Below are 12,098 nucleotides of genomic sequence, written 5' to 3' on the forward strand. Positions count from 1 at the left end.
GACGCCCTCTTTAAATGTCTGCGTCCTGCGTAGCCTCGTCAATGTCGAAGGACATTTAAAGATGGCGTGACGGAGCCGCGCAGGACAATGACACAGCAGCGGTGCAGGACAGGGCATGCAGGACCTGTCCCGCGCCCTCATCAATGTCCCTTGCTACCACCACCACTCCGAGTCATGCTCCTGCCGCTCCGACACGCCATCTTTAAATGTCCCTTGACAGTGATGACGCTGCGCAGAACTCGGACATTTAATGATGGCGCCGGGGTCGGAGCACACACGCCAAAAAGTTAAAATATTGCACTTACTTTTTTGCTGCCTCCTCTTTCAGCGTCCCGACGTCACGTGGCAACGTGTTTCCATGACAACGAGGCGCCACATTGTCATTACAACGCATCGCCACGTGATGACGCTGCGTCATTTGACTCCGTGACGCTGCCGGAAGGAGGGGCAATACATTTTTAGCCTGCCCCGGGCACGGTAATGTCTCGGTACGGTACTGTGTATACCACCCCAACTCTACTTCCATTTGCATGCAAGGTTTCTGTTCTGGACACGTCAGCATGGAGCGCACACATTCCCAGACGGTTATTTTGTCTGCCTGGGGATGTTCCCACAATGTAAACCCCGTAATCTGCCCTAGAAAATAGCAAAATAGAGACAAACACATACAGGCCCTGAGACGGTCTGCTGATACAGCTCAGCACAAGGTGAGTCGTGGAAGGGAAGCTTGCTGGCTTAGCTGCAGGCCAAGGCGCACATGGGTCAAACAGCTCTGTCCTGCAATATTTATGGACTGCCACTCAGGGGACAGAGTTGTATTACAGCTGCTCATTTTAATAGGATTTGCTTTCAACTTTACCTGCTCGGGGGAGAGGAGAGGCTGGAAACCCCAGTCCTAGTTTCAGCAACCTCTACTTGATTTACAGTCAAGTAAAAGCACTTAGACCTGTAACACCTGTACATTAAACCAGAAGATCTCCAGTAATAATAATAATAATATAATAATAATTGTTTGTTCTTGTATAGCGCTGCTAGTTTTACGTAGCGCTTTACAGAGACATTTTGCAGGCACAGTTCCCTGCCCCGTGGAGCTTACAATCTATGTTTTTGGTGCCTGAGGCACAGGGAGATACAGTGACTTGCCCAAGGTCACAAGGAGCTGACACCGGGAATTGAACCAGGCTCCCCTGCTTCACACTCGGTGCCAGTCAGTGTCTCTGCTCACTGAGCTGCTCCTTCTCCCGTACAAATTCTCTCTAGAATCAGGATCAATCAAGACACCCCAAGGAATTAAAGAGCGCACCTGTGCCTCCGGCGTTGAATAACATGCCTGCTGGGTATTACCCCGTTTGTGGGTTTGCTTTGCGTACTGTACGTTGAGGAATGATGCAGACGGGAAGCTTGGTTCTGGACATCTGCAATGGCTGAGCCCATCACTGTGTCTCAGCATCAAATTCTGCTGAGCAGAGGCACTGAACCAGAAATATAACGGATTCTCTCCAAGAACGGTACCCGCTGAGCTAAAGCAACAACTCATCCAACTGACGTAACAATGGGACGGTCTCCCAGCCCCCCTCCCCTCCCCGATATGTTGTTCTGCTGCCTCCTGTCGGCGCCCGGAGCCAGTGTCTGCCCGACCAGAGGAGAGAGGATCAAAGTCCCAGGACCTCACCCAAGGTGTGTTGTATTGTATTGTGTCTTTATTCATATAGCGCCATTAATGTACATAGCGCTTCACAGCAGTAATACACGTGGTAATCAAATAAATAACAGATCATGGGAATAAGTGCTTTAGACATAAAAGTAACATTAAGGAAGAGGAGTCCCTGCCCCGAGGAGCTTACAGTCTAATTGGTAGGTAGGGAGAATGTACAGAGACAGTAGGAGGGAGGAAGGTGTGTTGGAGTGAGTGAGAGGGGGGAAGAGAGAGGGGGGGGGGGTCTCTTACCTTCTCAGGAGCGGCATTCCTCCTGCAAGATTGCTATGTCATGGCGACCCAATGTCGAATTTTCCCTCCGCGTCACACGGCGTCGCGTGGCCATGTCAACGTGACGTGTTGCGATGATAAGGCGACTTCACATGGCGCCACAACACTGCGGGAGGAGGGACGCTTTTGAATGAATCTCCCAGGCCGGTATGTACCTGCAATTCGCCCCTGACCACACGCATACCACATGTGGCTATATACAACTCGGCCCTAGAGGGAATGTGAAACATAATCAAAGCTCTGCGACCCATGCGGTCAGAGGAGGAAACATTAGGAAGTCTTCCCCAAACCTCCCATCCTCGCATTCCGGCCACCGCCGGACCTCAGGCAGAAGTTAGTCACCAGAAAACCTCATAACGAACTAAAGGACGCTGAGAATGGCACAAGACCATGTAACGCCACAACGCTGCAAACTGTGCAAACATATATATATATATATACATATGTACAGTATATATAATGTGTAACAAAGAAGTAAAGGTATCCCACAATAAGCACCGAGGTATACAAAAAATATGAAAATGTATTAATGAACACGTCACATGAAACACATAATACCTACCTATTACCTCTGGAATTGATACATAACCAAAATAGTACCCCAATAGGGACTCAAACCACTGGCTATAACTAATCTCAGGCTAAGGGAAGGTAGTAAATAGCGATAATATAAAGGTGGTGAGGCGTGCAATCTGCCTCCCATCAGCTACGCCGACCGGTCCCATGAGAATTGCTACTATAACATCACAGCCCTAAAACTGCTGCCCGGCAAGCATAAAAAGTTATACCGAGGGTCCTGTGAAACCTAGCACTGCTAGCTAAGCAATAAGGAAAAAATGAACCGCCATCTTGAATAAGCCTTAAAAAATAAGTGTCACATATGAATGGATCAACCGATTGGCAGCCGTCCAAAATAATCAATACGCATCAGCCGCGTCAAATGTAAACTAGAGTCCCGTTCCTAAACATGTGTGAGTGGTACTGTAGCTGAACACACTCTCGGTGTTATACCACTGGTATGGCTCCACTGCACAGTATGCTGACGGCTGACAAGATCAATACTTATAGTCCCAGGGCACCAGCCGCATTGAGATGTGCACGGGTATAGTTCCTGATGACATGTAAAGAGTCACTACACGCAATAACTTTGCTAAGCAAATATTTTCTCTACCTCATCTACTTTAAGGTTGTTATCTTGGATTTTACTTCTGTGTTAAGCTCATAGAATCCTCTGTAAATCAGTATTGCTGACCTGAGGAAGCGAGGAGAACTCTCCAAAGCTTGTCTTATAATATCAATTGTTAGTCCAAATAACAAAGGCATCCCCTAATGCTGAAGGAGTATTACAGTAGGAAAGAGGAACCTCTCAGCCACTAAATTATATTAAGGGAATATACACAATGTCATATCTTACTATATATTTCTGAAAGCATCTTATGTGTCTGTGTCTGTATGTGTCTCCCTGTGTCCCTAGCGGCAATCACATTGGACCTTGGGCCAGGCCAATGAGATTGCTCCCTTGGCCCGCCCGCCCCTGCACACCTCTCATTGGCCTGAGGCGGAGAGGCGGAGTGACGGGCCAAAGGTCACACACACACACACACCCTCTGTCCCTCCTCCCCCCCCCCGTCCCCCCCATCACGTGCGCCGCCCTGCACCGGCTCCCGGACGGAGGGGAAGCGCGGCCCTCCTGCCCCTGCCGCCAACTTCAGGCTCCTCGCTCTCAACCGGCTCCCGGAAAGACGGAGGGGAAGCGAGGCGCGGCCCTCCTACCCCAGCCGCCAACGCTCCCTTACCTCCCTGCCGCTAACTCCCCGGCGCTACCTCCCTGCGGATTCCTTACCTCACCGGCAGCTGGGGGGCCAAGCAGCCTCCTCTGATATGCGGCACTATATGATATCACTCCGTGTGTGTGTGTGTGTGTGTGTGTGTGTGTGTGTGTGTGTGTGTGTGTGTGTGTGTGTGTGTGTGTGTGTGTGTGTGTGTGTGTGTGTGTGTGTGTGTGTGTGTGTGTGTGTGTGTGTAGGGACATTTTACTCCTGCCAACAATTTGTGCCTCACTTTCACCCCTACCCCTGCCCTTCACCCCCCCTAACCCTGCCCTTCACCCCCCCTAACCCTGCCCTTCACCCCCCCTACCCCTGCCCTTCACCCACCCCTACCCCTGCCCTTCACCCACCCCTACCCTGCCCTTCACCCCCCCTACCCCTGCCCTTCACCCCCCCTACCCCTGCCCTTCACCCCCCCTACCCCTGCCCTTCACCACCCCTACCCCTGCCCTTCACCCACCCCTACCCCTGCCCTTCACCACCCCCCTACCCCTGCCCTTCACCCCCCCTACCCCTGCCCTTCACCCCCCCTACCCCTGCCCTTCACCCACCCCTACCCCTGCCCTTCACCCACCCCTACCCCTGCCCTTCACCCACCCCTACCCCTGCCCTTCACCCACCCCTACCCCTGCCCTTCACCACCCCCCTACCCCTGCCCTTCACCCCCCCTACCCCTGCCCTTCACCCCCCCTACCCCTGCCCTTCACCCCCCCCTACCCCTGCCCTTCACCCCCCCACCCCTGCCCTTCACCCCCCCTAACCCTGCCATTCACCCCCCCTACCCCTGCCCTTCACCCCCCCCTACCCCTGCAATTCACACACCCCATACCCCTGCCCTTCACCCACCCCTACCCCTGCCCTTCACCACCCCCCTACCCCTGCCCTTCACCCCCCCTACCCCTGCCCTTCACCCCCCCTACCCCTGCCCTTCACCCCCCCCTACCCCTGCCCTTCACCCCCCCCCTACCCCTGCCCTTCACCCCCCCTACCCCTGCCCTTCACCCCCCCTACCCCTGCCCTTCACCCCCCTACCCCTGCCCTTCACCCCCCCACCCCTGCCCTTCACCCCCCCTAACCCTGCCATTCACCCCCCCTACCCCTGCCCTTCACCCCCCCCTACCCCTGCAATTCACACACCCCATACCCCTGCCCTTCACCCACCCCTACCCCTGCCCTTCACCACCCCCCCTACCCCTGCCCTTCACCCCCCCTACCCCTGCCCTTCACCCCCCCTACCCCTGCCCTTCACCCCCCCCTACCCCTGCCCTTCACCCCCCCCCTACCCCTGCCCTTCACCCCCCCACCCCTGCCCTTCACCCCCCTAACCCTGCCATTCACCCCCCCTACCCCTGCCCTTCACCCCCCCACCCCTGCAATTCACACACCCCATACCCCTGCCCTTCACCCTACCCCTGTCCTTCACCCCCCCCTACCCCTGCCCTTCCCCCCCCCCCTACCCCTGCAATTCACACACCCCATACCCCTGCCCTTCACCCCCCCCTACCCCTGCCCTTCACCCCCCCTACCCCTGCCCTTCACCCCCCCTACCCTTCACTTCACCCCCCCTACCCTTCACCCCTCCTACCCCTGCCCTTCACCCCCCCTACCCCTGCCCTTCACCCCCCTGCCCTTCACCCCCCTACCCCTGCCCTTCACCCCTCCCAACCCCTGCCCTTCACCCCTGCCCTTCACCCCTCCCTACCCCTGCCCTTCACCCCTGCCCTTCACCCCTCCCTACCCCTGCCCTTCACCCCTGCCCTTCACCCCTCCCTACCCCTGCCCTTCACCCCTGCCCTTCACCCCTCCCTACCCCTGCCCTTCACCCCTCCCTACCCCTGCCCTTCACCCCCCCTACCCCTGCCCTTCACCCCCTCCACCCCTGCCCTTCACCCCCTCCACCCCTGCCCTTCACCCCCTACCCCTGCCCTTCACCCCCCCTACCCCTGCCCTTCACCCCCCCTACCCCTGCCCTTCACCCCCCCTACCCCTGCCCATCACCCCCCTACCCCTGTCCTTCACCCCCCCCCTACCCCTGCCCTTCACCCCCCCCTACCCCTGCCCTTCACCCCCCCCTACGCCTGCCTTTCACCCCCCCCCCCCACGCCTGCCCTTCCCATCCCCCGACGCCTGCCCTTCACCCCCCCCCCCCCCCCCACGCCTGCCCTTTGACTGACGCACGCACACAAACCCTGACAGGCGCACGCAGACACACCTTGACTGACGCACGCACACACCCTGACTGACGCACGCACACAAACCCTGACTGGCGCACGCACACAAACCCTGATGCACACACACACACTGACTGACGCACACACACACACACACACGTACTTACGCACGCACACAACCCCTGACAGCCTGCCCTTCACCCCCCCCCCCCCCCACGCCTGCCCTTTGACTGACGCACGCACACAAACCCTGACAGGCGCACGCAGACACACCTTGACTGACGCACGCACACACCCTGACTGACGCACGCACACAAACCCTGACTGGCGCACGCACACACACCCTGACGCACGCACACACACTGACTGACACACACACACACACACTGACTGACACACACACACACTGACTGACACACACTGACTGACACACACACTCACTGACACACACACACAGACTAACTGACGCGCGCACACACACACACTGACTGACACACACACTGACTGACACACACACTGACTGACACACACACACTGACTGACGCGCACACGCACACACTGACTGACACACACACTGACTGACACACACACTAACTCACACACTGACTGACACACACACACACTGACACACACACTGACTGACGCGCGCGTGCACACACCCCCCCCACACACACACACAGTGACTGACGCACGCACACACACACTGACTGACTGCCGCACGCACACACTGACTAACGCGCACACAAACACTGACTGACGCAGTCAGTCAGTCTGTGTGTGTTTGTGTTTCTGCGTCAGACTCGCTGACGCTCGCACACACACAGTGACTGACTGACGCACACACAATGACTGACGCACACACACTGCATGAAGCTGTAAAGGGGGACAAACAGAGCTGTAAAGGAGGGAGGGGGGGGCTGGATTGATGTGAATGGGGGACAAACAGAGAGAGGGGGGAGGAGAGAGGAGAGAGAGAGAGAGGAGCGGGAACATTACATCCCGGGCAACGCCGGGTCTCTCAGCTAGTATATATATATACTAGCTGATATACCCGGCGTTGCCCGGGCGTGGAAGGGCAGGGGGCATGGAGTGGAATGGTGGGGGGGGAGGGGCGTGGAAGGGCGGGGGGGGCCAAGGGGCGTGGAAGGGCGGGGAGGGCAGGGGGGCAAAAGGCAGGGAGGGGCAGGGGGGCAAAGGGCAGGGAGGGGCGGGGGGGGCAAAGGGCAGGGAGGGGGGGCAAAGGGCAGGGAGGGACGGGGGGGCAAAGGGCAGGGAGGGACGGGGGGGCAAAGGGCAGGGAGGGGCAAAGGGCAGGGAGGGGCGGGGGGGCAAAGGGCAGGGGGGCAGGGAGGGGTGGGGGGGGCAAAGGGCAGGGAGGGTAGGGGGGGCAAAGGGCAGGGAGGAGTCATGGACACGTTAAATAACCCATTCCCCTGCGTTTACTCACCTTGCACACGGCCGCGCTCCTCTTCGTCCGGGTACCGGCCGCCCTCCTCCTCCACATCGGGCTTCTCAGCGGAGAGGCTGAGACGCTCCAGTGAGGAGGTGCTGTGCCTTTCGCGGGGAGAGGCGGAGACAGCCGGAGGAGCGCCCTCGGGGACGGGGAGCGGCCTGTGTGAGGGGAGAGCCGCACAGTGCGTGCTCTGTGTGTGTGGGGGGGGGGAGCGGGTGAGGAGGAAGCGGCGGAGCCTCCGGGACCGGCGGGTAAGAGACCGGGAGATGTGCTGCTAACATTGTGAGCCCCACCCCCCGGGTTATACATGCTGCTTGTGCGGGGGCGGGTGGGCCAAGGGAGCAATCTCATTGGCCTGAGGGACACAGGCCAGGCAGACAGACATACAGTGCTTTCAGAAATATATAGTAAGATAGTATATATATATATATATACTGAGTTAAGTTATGGTGAGTAAAAAAAGTGACAAAAACCCTCCACAGCAAAGCAAATATGCAAATGTAAATATATATATATGTAGTGTTTTTCACAATCTTGTCTATACTTGGCATTAGGGTCTACATTGTGAGTTTTACCCTATATTGTGCAACAGTGTTTCTAGTGGGTAGTATTCGTGTCACAGGTCCTAGCCTTATTTTTAACATTTTTTGTACTGTTACCTATCTCTCTTTGTGTCAATTAATAAAATGTGATTTTCTAAACGATATACCTGAGTGCTCTTAAGCGGGTTTCTTTTTTCTTGTTTCATTATTATCTCTGACCCGTGAGCACCGCCTGCTATGGTAATTTTTCCATTATACATTGGCTTATGGTGACCATTATTTTGTTGGAGAAGATGCTATGGATCAGCTATGTGGCTTAACCATTTGTTTCAACACAGTCGCTCATTCCCTATAGATTGTAAGCTCTCAGGGGCAGGGCCCTCATTACCTTCTGCATCTATTTGCACTTATTTGTAAGTCATTCTGTTTATGTAACATACCTCACTCTGTACCGCACTGCGGAATATGTCGGCGCTTTACAAATAAACAATGAGCATAATACATCTTTTCGGATCCAGCCGCTGTGGAATCCCAGCTGAAGGGCCCAGGCCTGATGGGAAGTCCACCACTGCCGATGGGCCACGTCATGTTGCCCCGGACATGACAACGCTCCGGCTTCCGACCAAGACCACTTTTAGTCCTCTGAAAAAAAAACGTTTCCATCGCCTTGAACATTGAACCGCCGCCAAACCGAGCTACGTCAAACGCCACTTTCTGGGAGGCAAAGGATGACCACAGCAATAAAAAGTGGTCACATGTGTTATATCTCCAACTTTATTCCTACTGAGTCTCCAGTGAGATTGGGTTTAGCAGAACTGCCAACAAGTCACCGGACTCTGCCACTTACATCTCAAAGCATCTATTTGTATAGGATTGAAGCAGGGGGTCTCCGGAGCTGAATTGTGTTAACTTGCAGCCCCCGGGAACCCCCTGCTTCCCGAGATACCTCTGTAGGGAATGCTGAAAGAAGCTGGGCTATTGAAATAGCGGATTTAAAGCTCCTGTGTCACGGGGACCAATAGGAAGCCGTGACATCATCCCTCGCCACTTCCTATTGGACCACCTGACCAGAACATTTAAACCCGTGGAGCTGCTACCGGCACTCACTACGGAGGTAAGTAACTCTGGGAGCGGGGCGTCCGCGGAGCCGGAATTAACGCGGTTCGGCTCCGGAGACCCTTTGCTTCAAAACTATTTTTTTTTTAAAAAACAGGTTCTGCTGCTTTTAAAGATCCAGTAAGTCTGGCAAATCGAGATACAAATCCTAGACTGGGTCACTGTCACAGACGGGCAGATCTGCATGTAACCCCTTCTCTGCCAGAGACTGCTTATAGTTACACTGGGGATAGCACGGTATTATTACCCCTCCAGGTCTTGTTTTCAGTTGTGGTCGCCCGTCGCAGGGCTGAATAATTAACTTCCTCTGAGAGATGAAAGCCTTTTGTTCTTCATTTACTCGCCTATAATTCTTTATAGAACTTCACCAAACGTCAGCGTTCCGGTCACAACACGGACAATGCTGTTTGGCACAAAGTATGAACACTTGATAAAAATCAGATGATCCCATCACGCCGCGTCCCTGGAGATCCCGCTGCCGCGGCCCTGGAGATCCCGCTGCCGCGGCCCTGGAGATCCCGCTGCCGCGGCCCTGGAAATCCCGCTGACGCGGCCCTGGAGATCCCGCTGCCGCGGCCCTGGAGATCCCGCTGCCGCGGCCCTGGAAATCCCGCGTTATAAGGTACCGTTTCCTGTCCTTTTTTTTTTTTTTAAATCCACATATATTTTTATTTCTATAAGTTTATTATAGCTGTAACCCTGCTTCCCCCCCCCCCCCCCCCGACTCATCTGTAGGTCTAGGGTGCGTGAGGGCAGATTACATCTGTAGTGGTGGTGCATACCTGCATGGAACAGGAGGGACTGAGCTTCCCGCGATGTTATTGGGGAGACAGGACCAGGCTTCTGGGGTGGTAGCCTTCCATTCTTTTAGTAGTGCAGCGCCTCCATCTTCTATACTCGCAGGGATATGGGATAGGACCTGTATAGAAGAACCTCCCTAGTCCAGGGTTGAATGCTCCCAGAATTCCACAGTCTTTGGTATAAATGTATAGTCTCTTCATTGGTCAGATCAGCGACCCCAAATGTAGTGGCGACCAGCAGCCACAACAACAACAGCAATGTCCTTGCTATCACTCCACTCTCGTCCCTTTACAGAGCTCTCCTCCTCTCCTTCCCTCCAAGTCTCTCCTCCGACAGGATGGTCTGGGCTGGGGCGTCAATACCCTGCGGCCCACCGCAGAGGTTATCCTCTGGGTGGGGAATGGATTCTCCCCATCACCCCGGCAGTGGCATGAGGGGCATTGGTCCACCAGGGCTATAGTGCTATCCACACTACTCAACGGGGTTGAGTCTCTCCTTCTCTCTCTCGCTCCTGTATGACTGCACAGGTGAGACCGCACTGTCTCCTCCAACTCCTCGGACAGAACAGCACGTAACAAGAAGACCCGTCACTGACAGGAGCTGGCTGTTTAAATAGAGTCAGCCCCACCCCTCATGATGTCAGCAGAGCCTCCCCTCTGTCTCACGCCTGCAGCAGAGTCAGGGGCCTGCATCTACCATTCAGGGCAGGGCTTTGAAGGGGGAAAACCCATGATAACTACTGGTGCCTGCCCTTAACAGGACTTACCTCAGTAGGAGGAAGATAGGTATAGCCCGTGCTGTTTACAGGGGGCTACATAGCATTTTCTGAAGTTCACCTGTGGGTTTTTCCCTCTATTTTAATTACAATATTTTTGGAGAAACTATTGTCATTCTATATAGTAAGTGACTAGATTAGCAATGATACTTCTCATGGAATACTACAGTAAAACCATAATGATCTTAGTCTTTGTGTGGATATTTGAACATGGTATGTACATCTGTCATATAGTACATGTACCATAGTTTTAGGGTAGTTACTGTTCCATGTAATATTATAGTAATGTAGTCCTGCTGCTAGGGACTACTAGTAGTTAAGGACCCTAGAGAGTTAACGGTGTAGGGTCACCCAGAGTTACACTGGTCCCCATCATGTAATAAGGGATGACTTGAAAAATGATAACCTTTCCCCAGTAGGTCTTGTGACCACTGATGTCACCATAGGGAGATGGAGGATATATATATATAGCGCTCCTTAGCGTTCTAGAAATAGGTTCCTCGGGAGTAGCAGTTGGAGAGGGCCTCACGGTAAGTTCTGCATATAGGTGTGAATGTATAGTTATGTGTGGTAAGGATGTCATGTCATCTTTATTGTTTTCAGTTAAGGAATTTGCTCTTCACAGATAGAGCCCATAGTAATGAACAGAAAGTTGTTCTCTGACCAGAAGAGGATCAGACAGGGGCTCAGCATGGAGTTCTCACAGTAGAAACTCTGTAGCATAGTTGGATCGGGCCCGCAAGAGTCCCTTGTACAGTCCCGATCCAATAGCTATGGACGAGGTAGACGGTGCACAGAGTGACAGGATACTGATCCCTGAAGACAGAGTGTACTCCCACCGATGGGTCCTCAGTAAACATCCGATCTGTTAAGTATAGAGGAAGAATGCCGTCCACAGTAAAGGGATACTGATCCCCGAGAATAGAGTGTGTACCCCAACCAGGGTCCACCAGATACACGGGCATTGAGGGAGCTACACAAGAGATTGCCAATCTAACATTACTAAAGGACACACGTATAAGTACCTCCCCAGTGTATGAGTGAGAGCTACCACAGTGATTAAAGCCTAAATACCTCCCTATGTGAGAGCTACCAAGGGAAGAAGCACAGAGTAACTATATTGTTTGACACCAGTTGAGGTCTATGTGAAGCCTGCCCTTGTATATGGAGCATTACCAGCGGATGTGAATAAAGCTCTTTGTACTATAAAAGTTCCTGGTGCCCATCCTTATTCTATCTGGATCGCCAGGCATGGAGGGTTACAGTAAATATGTGATGGTGTTGTAATACTGTATGTATTGTAGTATTTTATTGCAATCATTTGTTTATCACAATACATGCTGAAATAGGGAACAAAAGTAATGTTTAGAAAAAAAACATAATTTATTTTCACATTGACACTGATATTCTTAACTATTGCATTG

The sequence above is a fragment of the Ascaphus truei genome, chromosome 19 (genome assembly GCF_040206685.1).
Source record: "Ascaphus truei isolate aAscTru1 chromosome 19, aAscTru1.hap1, whole genome shotgun sequence".
In the NCBI taxonomy this organism is placed as follows: domain Eukaryota; kingdom Metazoa; phylum Chordata; class Amphibia; order Anura; family Ascaphidae; genus Ascaphus; species Ascaphus truei.